The sequence below is a fragment of the Brassica napus genome, chromosome C4 (genome assembly GCF_020379485.1).
Source record: "Brassica napus cultivar Da-Ae chromosome C4, Da-Ae, whole genome shotgun sequence".
NCBI classification, from domain to species: Eukaryota; Viridiplantae; Streptophyta; class Magnoliopsida; order Brassicales; family Brassicaceae; genus Brassica; species Brassica napus.
Genome location: NC_063447.1, coordinates 14,762,768 through 14,775,908, shown reverse-complemented (window position 1 = coordinate 14,775,908; position 13,141 = coordinate 14,762,768). Strand labels below are relative to the sequence as shown.

General features: G+C 37.4%; 1 pseudogene; it reads right to left on the bottom strand.

Moving 5' to 3' along the window:
* Nucleotides 1–6,286: 6,286 nt before the first annotated feature.
* LOC111205639 lies at nucleotides 6,287–6,769 on the bottom strand (annotated as a pseudogene).
* Between the last annotated feature and the right edge of the window lie 6,372 nt (nucleotides 6,770–13,141).

Below are 13,141 nucleotides of genomic sequence, written 5' to 3'. Positions count from 1 at the left end.
AGTAGGGTGGAAGGTTCTATAGTCGCACAGATGATCAATGAAGAAACTTCAAACTTTGCCGAGTACTACTTTCCAGCAGAAGTTCAGACCAAAAACAGAAGACTTGCTCAGCATGATGATAGAGGCGAACGGGCAACATATCATGTTACGGTTCCAGATATTTTCACAGACGTTGGACGACTTAGCGGAAAACCAAAGGACCGTCGACTTACTGAGCAGGAGCGCAGTAATTTGCAAACATATTTGCTCACCAACTGCGAAGATGTTCTTCAATATGAGAGCTAAATAAATTAGCTTACTAATTTTTATTTTAACAAGTTGAAATTTAAATCTTAATTAATTACATTATTGTCATCATATGTACAGGATTTTCATGGCAGAAAAGCGGTTCGAATATAGATACGCTACAGAGGACGAGCTAGAAGAAATGAAGCAGAGAGAATTTTCTGGATGGATGTTTTCTTATGTGAGTGCTTTAAACAAATTAAAATATCATTTATCACATATTTATACTAATTCATATTTATTGATATAACATATATATGTGCTATTAATATAGGTGTCTGTTGGTTTGGCCAGAGGTGAAACATTTGACGATTGGATATGCGAGATGGTCGTTGGACCAGAATTTGTTGTGAAGTCATATCCAAGATTTTGCACTCGAGGATATGCATTCACAACTCAGAAGAGGAGACGTTCGAGTACAACTTATAATGCTGACGTTTGTTCTGCATCAGGAGATGATGTATACTACGGACACATACGTGAGATTTTGGAAATCAAGTATTTAGGCATGGTTGGATTGCGATGTACTGTTTTCTATTGTGATTGGCACGACAACACTCTAGATCGAGGTGTGAGAACAGATGCATTTGGTGTTACATCAGTAAATTCGAGGCGAAAACTGCAATATTATGATCCTTTCATTCTTGCTTCTCAGGCCGATCAGGTAATTAAATGTTAATTATTTACAATGATTCATCATCATGTGTATTAATTTATAATTTTACTAATAATTTTTTAAATGTTACAGGTTTGTTATATCAAGTACCCCCGGGTAAGGAACAGAGATGATCCATGGGTTTCTGTTACAAGACTCAACCCGAGAGGCCGAGTCAGGGAAGTTCTGAGCTGGAAGACCCACTACAACCAAGCACATCCGGCAACTTAAGTGCAGCAGAAGATTTAGCTGGAGTTGGCCTTGTAGTCGATTTAACCGACTTCGGAGAGGAAGCCGTCGTTCACGTAGAGGATGAACCAGTGATTGGAGAGTTTCACCAAGATCCAGATTCAGATTCATCTGGTGATGATGACTCGGAAACAGACTAGCATCGACTTTTTTTTTAATAGAAATACCGACGGAATTCCGAGGAAGATAAGGGTTTCCTCGGAATTCCCTCGGAATATTCCGAGGAAATTCCGAGAAAATAAGATTTTTAAACCGAAAACAACGTTTTGCGGTTTGAATAACACTTATATAACCCTTATTAAGTGTCTTAGACTGATTATGAAGTCAAAAATTTGTTCCCTACCCTATAATAAACACTTTTTCGATTGTATGAACGAAATCCCCACAACATAAGAGAAACACTTATACACCTTAATGAACGGTAAAGGGAATACTTTCAATTCGTTTTGAATTTTTGTTATTTCATGGTTTATGATCATCTATACAAAGAATCCTCAATGGTATGCATTACAATTGTATAAGAAATGAAATACGGCAGAAAAAATCGATGTTTTGAAACCCCAAACACTAGTTCCTCGGTATATCCTCGGAATATTCCGACGGAATTCCGAGGAAGATAAGGGTTTCCTTGGAATTCCCTCGGAATATTCCGAGGAAATAGGGTTTTTAAACCGAAAACAACGTTTTGCGGTTTGAATAACACTTATATAACCCTTATTAAGTGTCTTAGACTAATTATGAAGTCAAAAATTTGTTCCTTACCCTATAATAAACACTTTTCCGATTGTATGAACGAAATCCCCACAACATAAGAGAAACACTTATACACTTTAATGAACGGTAAAGGGAATACTTTCAATTCGTTTTGAAATTTTGTTATTTCATGGTTTATGATCATCTATACAAAGAATCCTCAATGGTATGCATTACAATTGTATAAGAAATAAAATACGGCAAAAAAAATCGATGTTTTGAAACCCCAAACACTAGTTCCTCGGTATTTCCTCGGAATATTCCGACGGAATTCCGACGGATATTTAAGTATCCGTCGGAATGTCCTCGGAATATTTTCATTTAACCTGGCAAATATTTCGCGAAAATTGAAATTGGAATTCCGAGGAAATTCCGACGGGTACTATCCGTCGGACCCTAGGTTTTATAACCACGAGCCGCTTCTTCTTCCCCATTTCTCTCTTCTTCCTCTCCGCCTCCTCTCCCTCCTCTCCGGCGATCTCCCCCTTCTCTCCGACGATATCTCCGGCGATCTCCCCTTCTCTTACACAAATCATGTAAGGACCCTATCCCACTCTCTTAGGTTCTATTTGTTAGGTTTTTGTGTAGATTTGATAGATTTTTGTTAGGGTGATTGGTTAGGATTGTGATTTGGTTGTATAATAGGTTTAGAATTGTGATTTGGTTGAATAATTTGTTTTGTTGAATTGATTTAGAATTTTTTTATAAATGTTTTTATTTTTTTGTATTTATAAATCGATTTTTGTATATAAATTCGATTTTTGTGTATAATTCGATTTTTGTATTTTACAAAACGATTTTTGTATATAAATTCGATTTTTTGGATTTTACAAAACGTTTTTGTATATAAATTCGATTTGTGGATTTTACAAAATATTTTTAATATCTATAAAATTTTTTTGTGATTAAAAACTATTATTTGGGATTTAAAAAAAAATATATATATATATAATATAAATTTCTATATTTATTAAACATTTTCAATATTATTATAACTATTTTTTGTAATTATTAAACTATTTTTTATTTATTAAAACTATTTTTTGTTTATTAGAACTATTTTTATATATTTATTAAACATTTTTAATATCTATAAAACTTTTTTGTGATTAAAAACTATTATTTGGGATTTAAAAAAAAATTTATATTTATATTATATAAATTTCTATATTTATTAAACATTTTTAATATTATTAAAACTATTTTTTGTATTTATTAAACTATTTTTTATTTATTAAAACTATTTTTTGTTTATTAGAACTATATTTATATATTTATTAAACATTTTTAATATCTATAAAACTTTTTTGTGATTAAAAACTATTATTTGGGATTTTTTTTTTTTTTAAAATTTAATTTATATATTTCTATATTTATTAAATATTTTTTTTAAATTTATAGGTCTCATGATGATCAGACCCGGCCTCGACAGCGTCGTGGTCGTGGTGGTACGGGGAGCCAGTCTCGGGATTCCAGCCATTTTCATGATTTTCCTTTGCCCCACAGCTCCTACCATACATCTCCCTCTGCTGCACCCGCCGCTCCTGCTCCTCTCGCTCCCGCTGCTGCACCCGCTCCCGCTGCTGCACCCGCTCCCGCTGCTGCACCCGCTGCTGCACCCGCTCCTGCTCCTCCGGGTCCTCCGGACGTGATGAGTGTTGCGGAGTTGGTTCGTCAGCCCGGTCGTGATCATCTTCCCTATCTCACTCCGTATCCACATGGACGGGGTCAAACATGGTAATTAAACATATTTTTTTTCATTAAAATTTGATTCATTATTAAGCGTTTGTTCTTTTTATTAGGTTCAACCGATCCGGAAACGGGATCAGCGCATGGATCAACCGTATGATGTACTCGGCCCTCGACAAGGGACATCCGACTTTCACTGACTTCCCTACCGACAAGCAGCATCTGTGGTTTCGTCAGTTTGCGGTAAGTATTCTAATTTTTTACTTATACTTTTAATCTGTAATATAAATTTTCTACTAATTGTTTTTTTTTTCCAGCAAGAATTCAACTGGAATTCCGATGAGACGCTCTTTATCTATCACCACTTCGTCCATAAAGTTATGGACAACTATGGGAAGCAGATCTACGAGTGGAAGAAGAAGTGGGAAATCAACAAGGTTCGATTTAATTTATTAAACAATTTTTTTATTTATTAAACAATTTTTTTATTTATTAAACTATTTTCTTTTTTTATTTATTAAAAGGTCCCAAAGTCGATAAACAACACGGTCTGGACGGAGTTGTGTGCGCATTGGGATAAGGAAGAGACGAAAGAAACTTCTTCCACCAACTCCACCAACCGCATGAGCGACCGTAAAGGGAAGGGCGTCTTCAACATAACTTGGGTGCTCAATCTATTGCCTCTCTGGGAGATCGCATGGTAAGTTCAACCGCTTTTCCTTCAATTATTTAAGTTTTGAAATTTTATTTTTTGTCCATTTCTTCTAATTTCTAATGTTTTTTTAATTTATGTTTTTTTCAAGGCGGAAGAAAATGATGGCGAGCCGGTTGATGATCTCGCCCTAATGAAGAGGGCAGGGCGTATACCAACAAGAAGACCGGCCAGATTGATGACGGTCTTGTGAGGGAAGTGGTCAGTCTGGTCCAAACTCAGGTGCAAGACGAAGTGTCTCAGCTTCAAACCGAGGATGACGCTTCGACGACTTCGACCAACTTGTCCCGGTTTCGAATCAACGAAATCGTTGAATCCGTAAGTTCTTTTTTTTTTTAAAGTTCAATTCATTATTTCTTGATTTAAATTTGAAAATTTGGCTATTTTCTATTTCAGTCGGTTCCAAAGAAGAAGGGACGTTTGGTCGGTTTGGGTCGTCGCACCCGGTCGGTTCCTCCTTCTTCTGCACCACTGCCCTTTGTTGATCCAGAAGTACTTACGGCTCAGTTGAAGGACAAGGATGATCGCATATCTTTGTTGGAGACCCAGATGGCGGCTCAACAGGCGGGCTATGAGGCACAGAGGAGACTGAACCAGCAAATGATGGAGATGATGCAGAGGATGTACCCGAACGAGGTGTTCCCGGACGTGCCAGACAAGTAGTTTTTTTTTTTTTCAAAAACTCGGAATGTTTTATTTTTATTTCTACAACTTTGAATATTAACTAATATGATTTCAATTTTAATTTTAATTTTATATTTTCGAATTTAAATTTCAAAAATTTTATTTTTTTTAAAAAAATTAATTATTTTTAAATTCCGAGGAAATGAACCCTCGGAATATACCGAGGGACATGTTCCTCGAAATATACCGAGGGACTCATTCCTCGGAATATTCCGAGGGACCCGTTCCTCGGAATTTTCCGAGGGACCCGTTCCTCGGAATTTCCGAGGGCTCCGTTCCTCGGAAATTCCCGATGAAAATTCCAAGGAACATTTCGTCGGAACTTCCGAGGATTGGACCATCGGAAAGTCCATCGAAATATCCCGAGGAAGTTCTCCCTCAGTATATTCCGAGGAGCTTTTCGACGAACTGGTGGTCCTCGGAGTTTCCTCGGAAATTTGTTTCCTCGGAATTCCGTCGGAAAATTCCGAGGGATTTCCGAGGAAAAATAAATTTCCGAGGACTTGTTTCGTCGGTATGTCGTCGGAATATGTCGTCGGAATAACGTTATTCCGACGACATACCGACGATTTTTTTCCTCAGTATGTCGCTGTTTTCTTGTAGTGAACCATGATCGGGGGGTCGTGAACACCTAAATCAGAAGTCTTGGGGAGTGGTGGAAGGGGTGGAAGAATTGTTGGCAGAGACATTAGGTTCACAGTGGTCATATACTGTGAATTACGGTGGGAATATGGCTTTGCTTTTCAGAAGAACAAGTAAGATTTGGTGTGCGGAGATTTCACTGGAAAGAAGTCAAGGAGGGGAGATTTGGGGTAAAGTGGAGTGGTGTGATCAGGTTTTGACTAATAATTTTGGAATTATGAAATCTCTAGTTGTTATGGTTTGATGCATGAACTCTCCTTCATATATATATAATATATATAAAACTTGTGTTTTTAATTTAGTAATTATGTTCAACCTCACCCAAATGCCACGATGAATTCTCTTTTCATTAACCAAATTGAATTGAAGATTTGAGTGAGTAAGTTTTTCCTTTGAGAGAAACGCCACGGTTAAGGAACCTTAGAGCATGATTAACCCGGGATTCTTAGGATGAAATTATTAGCGGAAGTTAAGAAACTGTTTCTTAACTTTTAACTAAAAAAGCTAAGAACCGGTTCTTAAACTGCTAAGAACCGGTTCTTAGTTTTTTTAGTTAAAAGTTAAAAAACAGTTTCTTAACTTCCGCTAAGAATTCCACTCTAAGAACTCCGGGTTAATCATGGTCTTATAAGCCAGTGTGGAGTGACGTCAAGGGTTGTCCATAGACAAGATTCGAAATCGTAAATCTCATACCAGAAAAACTGGTATATATTCAGGGTCATTATTATCTATAAACCTCGAGAGTTTAAGACGAGAAGACATGTTTTTCTTATTATCTTTGTACCCTAGAACGTAACTGAACATGTCCCATCCGCTCGGACGATAAGAAAATCTGGGTTTGATCCACCTTTTCTCTCTCAAATACATATTCCAAACCATAATCCCCGTAAGCCTGAAATCACAGAATGTTATATCATCTTTCAAGACACATAACAACAAACCCTTGCAGTGCTGGACTTGTGATATTGTGACTTGTTTGTTAGGGAAAGTATGTTTATATTTATGCTCGAAAGATAGATCTCCATAGACGAAGAAGATAAACCCTAAAGCATCTGAGACTGACCTTCTTTTGATGCGGTTGATGCTTTACCAATATGCATCTCCCTAAAGCTTTGGGTTTTGGATAAGTCGTTCCACTTCTTGCAAGTTAAACGAACTTCTCTCAATGATTTTAGAGGAACCCTAGACATGATCGCCACCACCATATCATTTGGAAGATTGGAGATCATCGTCCACATTGTAGTTTTCTTCTTCTCTCATTTTTGGCTGCTCAATGAATGTGTACATGTGTCGAAGGAGAATTCACAGGAACCCCATTTGAAGATGGGCCAATGTTTGGCTTTAAAATGCTACTTAATTTATAGAGGAGAGACATGCAGGCGGCAAAATATCTGGATACAAACCGGATCCGATTAAATATCTAATTCGCACAAAACAAAACACTTCACAGTAATCTCAAAACAGAATTATTATGGCCACTTTTCTCTCTCTATTTTTTGTCACCTAAAAAAAAGAGAGAAAAGTGGCCATGAGAATTCTTTTATATTTTTTTATGTAAGAGCATAATTATTGGGAGGTTCTTAGGGTGAGGTTCTTATCGGGATATAAGAACCCGTCTCTTAACTTTTAACTAAAAAACTAAGAACCGGTTCTTAAATAAGAGTTTTAAGAGCTGATTCTTAACTTTTTTTAGTTAAAAATTAAGAGACGGATTCTTATATCTGCTAAGATCATGATTAACCCGGGGTTCTTAAGTGAAGTTCTTAGCGGAAGTTAAGAAACTGTTTCTTAACTTTTAACTAAAAAGGCTAAGAGCCGGTTCTTAAAATCCTTATTTAAGAACCGGTTCTTAGCTTTTTTAGTTAAAAGTTAAGAAATGGTTTCTTAACTTCCGCTAAGAACCCCATCCTAAGAACTCCGGGTTAATCATGCTCTAAGAACCCCACTCTAAGAACTCTCCAAAGATCATGCTTAAGTTATTTATTTTGTCAGAAACAATTCATGCACGATTTCTAGCGACATCTAATCTCGTCTTTCAAGTGCAACTACCATGTAAATGTATTAGTTATGATATATTCTGTTGTAAGTTGTAACTATGTGTCAACTGTTCAGCACCATCCGATACACATGTTTTCCCTGTACGTAACGTACTATACAATTTTCACACGTACTTCATTTTCTGTGTCATTGTTGTAACTTGTAACATATTTTTATATTTTGATATTGATGAGCTCACGAATAGTTAAAGGCAGCGTTAATCAGATATCAAACCGGTAGAGGAAACCAAATCCGACCATTTTACCGATCTAATATATTATTTATAATCCTATTTTTTATTTATTTATAAATGTTTTCTCTTAAATTTTAGACTTATTCATTTTTTATTAATAAATTAAATATATATGCAAATCAAATTATTCTGTTACACTACATAAATTATTTAATATCTATTGGATATTCAGTTTAAACACTGTTATCATTGCTAGAAATCTTTATAGGATCTAATTCGTCATTTTAATGACTAAAAAAATTAAAAGAATATATATATATATAGTTAGTATATGTACCTACAATATGCACATAAAATCTAATACATGATATATAGTTAGTGTTTTAAATTAATTTTAATAAAATTTAGAAAATCTAGGTTAGTTAACTGAATATCAAAATACTATTAGATAGTCAATCTAACATAAAAGCTAAATACTAAAACATCAAATTGACATCTAACGTTATTAGAAATGATTTAAATATACTATTATGTTTGTCTATCAAACATAGAATATAAGAATTTTAAAAGTGTACAATGTCATATGAAAGCATATATATTATAAACGAAAATTATACAATATAGTATCTCCACAAGCCATATACCGCTAAATGTATACTAATTTGGAACAACTTCCAATAAAATAAAACACACGAAACTAAAATGAAACCATACATATCTAATTAATTATTAATTCTCAACAAACATGTTTATATATTGATAAATTAGGTAATTTTTTTTTCAGTGCGTTTGTTCAATGTACTTTGTTTTAACGGGTTTACCCGCGCAATAATAAAAGATATCGAATTATTAAATCCAAATAATTATCGAGTGAATAAAATTATTACCTTTGTAACAATAGGTTGGTGACTACAATAAATGTAAAATCCATGCATAAATTAAAGTTATACTTACTGCAATTGTATCTATTAACATTTATGATGTTAGGAGTTTTCAAGGCTCATAAGACAAATGTTGTAGTATAAATGATTGTCGAACCAATTCTAAGGGAATTCGAAGCAATGATAATGCAAGTACTCACTCAATCTAAGTGCAACCAGTGATTTCAAATGATTTCTAAGCTAATGAATAAAGCTAATTCAGTTTCAGAATAATAAAAGCGGTAAATGAGTTGACTTTTTTAACTAAGAAAAATGAGAACTCATGGGCATAGGAATTAGACCTTGGGTGATCAAGTTTCGAACTAAGGATGGCAGACGAACAATCAAACTATCAACCTTAAGCTTAGACACGACTCTAAACAAACTCTATGTCTAGATGAATGTTCATTTACTAACACATTTCAAACAACAAATGTCTTTGGTTGAATAATATGGAAGCAATCATTACTAACAGGTCTAAGGCTATCTTAGCACTTCTAACAACAAATGTATTTGGCAAAATATGCTAAAAGCTTAGAAGAGTTGTTTCAGGCATTTCATCAAACACCTTTTGGGTGGGAAATGCCTAAAGATCAACTTTTGAGAAGCTAACTCAGAAGATGCATTATGATTACTCTACTAGCAAGGTTTTGGTATGATCTACACTAAAACATCCTAGCTCTAACCTAATCACCCTTAATTTTCCTAACCCATGAATTCAAATGGTGATTACTCACTACTCTTCATGATTCCTCTTAAACCCATTTTGGATTTCAGATTAATCATTCAGAGGGATACAACAATGAATTGGAAACACAAAATTGCAATAACTAGATGAACAAAAATGATTCAAGAGATGAACTTTCCAAAGGTTTTTTCTTAAGAATGAAAAGATAATTTGCCTGGTGGCTACCAAAAATCCTTAAAACATAGGTTTAGAAAAGTAAAAACGTGCATAGGCCCTTAGAAAACATGAGTTCGACAGGCAAATAGACGCGGAGCGACCTCGGCATGTCGCTCCGGCCTTCGGGAGCGACTCAGGGTCCTCTGTGGGAGAGGTCGCTTCGGGCATCGTTTTGTGTCGTCTTGCCATGGAAACGAGAGCGACCTCGGAGCGTCGCTCTGGCAAGTCGCTCTGAGAGGGGTGTCTCACGATAGAAACGCGAACGACCTCTCCATGTTGCTCTGGCCAGGTCGCTCCGGGATGTGTGTCACAGTGACTTCACGGCGTCGCTCCGATGAGGTCGCTCTGGTGCGCTGCTCGTCCGTTGATCGCTTTAAACACTTCTTTTGAGCTCCAAATGCACCCAAATGCCTCCAAGAATTCCATGTGGTACTCCAACACCTGATAAAGACTCATGTATGCAAAATGCAACCTAAACGTGGCTAAATCCTAGTCTATATGATCAAAATGCACATGGGTGAATGGATAAGACAATGGAAATATGCAAGATATCAACTCCCCCAACTTGTTCTTTTACTTGTCCACAAGTGAACTTTCTAGAACTCATAGGGAGAGAGGTTTGAAGGTTGGAGCTCATAGCCAAAAGAAACACAACTAGCACTCAATTGAAGATCTAATCCAACATGAGCACATTCTCTGATTACACTCTAGCTTCTATAGGCCCATCTCAACTCCTTTTGCCCTTATACTCATCATCAAGCATCCACACATTCAAATCAACCAACTCTCACATTCATTAAGCATAAAACATTAAGTGAATTTTGCAAATGGTCAATTGGTCCAAATCATTTGGTTGAGTAAGGGAAGGCTTTTATTCAAGTGGGTCAAGAGGTTCAAAATCCATGATCTTTTAAAGTGGTTTACTCTCAAAACAAGTAGCCTTGACATTGCACATAATATATCTAAGAAAGAGACCAACTCATGCATACAATGCTCAATCTCCATTGTTCTACCCTTTTCCCAAACATACAAGTTACACAATCACTTCCCAATGTCAAACCGAACTCTCATCTCTCTCTCACCAAAAGATCCCAAGAACACTTTGCACATAAAACTCTTTTTCTTTGAAATATATAAAGGATTTTCTCAACTTCTAAACAAATCTTAGCTCTAAACAACTTTGCTAGCCCCCTTTTTTTTATATATATATTTTTTTTCTTTTTTTTCTCTTTTATATTCTTTTTTTTCGGGGACCAAGACTTTTCATAAACTCGAGCTAGACGTTTATCTATTAATTCCAATAAGATTATCCATTTAAACACAAAGAGTTATTCTTTTCCTTTGAACTTTTCATGCTTCCAAACCATAGTCACAACACTCACCCCACCTATAGCTAGACAATAGAGTGTCTAATCTAGCAAGAATGAAGACCAAGCATTGTCGATCCCGATACTCTCAACATTATGCACATGTAAGGCTTTCCGAAAAAGGCCTCACTCATCAAATAATGAAAGCTCAAAAGGAGGAAGGGTTTTGGGAATGGTGTACCACTCGAGTTTGTCAAAAAGATTGGCATAAAGGATGTGACAACTCAAGTGTGTATATGCATGACTCAGTACACAAGGGACCATAAGCAAGAAGTATTAAGTTCGTTCAGTTCAAACAAGGTTGTAGTTGACTTCAAAGGTTGAGTTTCAGCAATCAACAAGTTTCAGGAAGAGTTTTCAAGGCTCGAAGCATACAAGTCTTTTTGAGAGGTGCATAAGCTACTCAGGTGCAGAGTAATGTTCTTTACAAGGCATTTCAAATCATTGCTCCCAATGCAAGTAAATGCAACCTATATGCTCTAGACTCTCCTAGAAATGCAAATGATGCAAACTAAATGATTTTTTTTTATGCAAATAGGTATGCAATGCATGACTCAATGAAACAACATCAAAGCAAACATGATCAAATACTTGGTACCTCCCCCAAACTTAAATGACACAGTCTCTGTGTTGTCAAGGAGAGAGAGATACCCAAAAAGAGAAAACTAATATGCAAAAACGAAATGGTATATACAAGGAAAGTAGAGAAGTACCTTCAAGGATAGTGAGTGGGGGCAGATGCCCCAGCATCGTCGTCGTCCGGTGGGAACGTTGTGTAGTAACCTCCATGTCCTGAGCTGTAGTCTCCATACCATTGTTGGCTCTGAACCTCTTCAATCTCGGCCTCACTTTCTGAAGAGGCTAGGGATGGAGACTTGTTTCCAGAGGTGGAAGGCTGAGTGGGTGGGTTCCTCCATTTTCACTAGAGCTGTCTATCAGTGAGTGGGAAACCAAGATCAGTGGGCTGAGGTGGGGGCTGGGGGACTGATGTGTTCGCGAAGGCGAAGTCCGCTGAGCTACATCCAGCTATTCCTCCTCTAGTCAAGACATCGGCCACCTTCTTCATGAACTTGGCTGAAGTCTTTGCTTGATTCTTCACCGTCTTGCTCAGCGCCTTGCACTTATCCTTCAGCTTTTCGATTGTTCTGTCTTGTGCCTTGTTCCATCGCTGAAGTCGGCCAATGTGCTCATGAGCGAAGCGCACCAGGGGGAAGGAAGCATAGATGTTGTTGCTTGGAAGGGGCAACGTTCCAGGTGGGGCGTAGGGGCGGATAGCCGGGCAGAGCAGTCGCATGTCTTCCTCGGTGACATTACCAGCTTGCTTCCGTGGGTAGAATGCATGGATGAGCATCCTATGGAGGTAGCGTACAGACGGGTGCCGGATATGTGAGTTCTTGTCCCCGGTAGAGTGCTTGTTTCCAGTGATTAACTTCCAAAGCTGAGTGGGGAGGTTTTCACACTTGGGAAGGGAGTAGTCTGCCAAGTCTTGGAAACCCATGACTCTCCCAATGTCTTTGAAGCTCATGTTGTACTCTCTCCCATTGACCTTGAACTTTATTTTGCCCCATCCTTGCCTCACGTGCGGAGCGTCATGGTAAGTGACCTCAAGGGAAGACAAGAACTGACAGGAGACATCCCGGTAGGCAGGGTAGGCCATGGTGAGGAGTTTGGGCATCTTCAGGTGCCCCAGCATTGCCTCAATATCAGAATCGAGACCCACCTCCTTCAGCAAATCAAGGTCAGCAATCTGGTTGGAGTCCAAGTTACCCCATTCAGCAAATGATGATACAGCTCTTCCTCAGATGGAGTTTTCGCCATGTCTCTATCATCAGCAACCTCCTTCCCTTGGACATCTTGGCCCTATTTGTAGGAGCATGCTCATCTGCACTTTCATCGCCACTCTCCTCATCTGTGGCAACTGCTATACTCTTTCATGCCCTCTTCTCTTGCTCCTTTGCCTTCTTTGCAGCCACGGTTTGCTGTCGAGAAGTCCTTTGTGTCCTAGAACCAGCTTGTTCTGAGGCTAAAGCCTTTCCTCTCAACGAAGACTC